Here is a 1,049-nt window from a genome sequence, read left to right on the forward strand (position 1 = left end):
CTCAATAGCAAGAAAACATATAACATGATTTAAAAAATGGACAAAGGGCCTGAAGAGACGTTTCTCCAAAGTGACATACAAATGGCCCACAGGTATATGAAAAGGTGCTGAACACCACTAATCATAAGGAAAATTCAAATCAAAACCACTATGAGATGTCACCTTACACCCATTAGGATAGTTACAAAGAAAAAAAACCCCAGATATAATAAGTGTTGGTGAGCTGTGGAGAAGAGGGAACCCTTGTACAATGTTGGTAGGAATGTAGACCAGTGTACCAATTATGGAAAAGAGGATGAAGGTTCCTAAAGAAATTAAAAATAGAGCTATCATAGGACCTATTAATCTCTCTTCTGGGTATATATCCAAAGGAAATGAAATCGCCTTGTGAAAAAAGCTGTACTCCCATGTTCAATGCAGCATTATTCACAATAGACAAGATACGGAAACAATCTAAGTGTTCATGAATGGACAAATGGATACAAAAACTGTGGTATGTTCATCCAATGGGATATTATTCAGCCATTAAAAAGGAGGAGATCCTGCCATTTGCTGCAACATGGATGAGCCTGGAGGACATTATGCTAAGTGAAATAAGCCAAATACAGAAAGAAAAATACTGCATGATCTCACTTATATGCACAATCTTAAAAAAAAAAGGCTAAACATACAGAGATAGAAAATAAAACAATGATTAACAGGGTCAGGATAAGGGTGAGGAAATGGGGTGTAAGTCAAAGGATACAGAATAGCAGATACATAGAATAAACGAGTCTGAAGATCAAATGTATAACAAAAGGACTATAGATAATAGTAGTGCATTGTGTTCAGAGCTTTTTCTGAATGAGTAGATTATCATTACTCTTTGTATAGGGAGAAAATGGGTAACTATATGAGAATATGCTAATTTGTTTCATTATAGTAATTCATTTTCCTATGCAGTAATCCACCCTTATTTCTCAGGGGATAATTTCCAGGACTCCCAGTGGATGCTTGAAACCGAGAATAGTACCAAACCCTAATGAGTATATACTATATTTTTTTCTATA

The sequence above is a fragment of the Galeopterus variegatus genome, unplaced genomic scaffold (genome assembly GCF_000696425.1).
Source record: "Galeopterus variegatus unplaced genomic scaffold, G_variegatus-3.0.2 Scaffold190, whole genome shotgun sequence".
NCBI classification, from domain to species: Eukaryota; Metazoa; Chordata; class Mammalia; order Dermoptera; family Cynocephalidae; genus Galeopterus; species Galeopterus variegatus.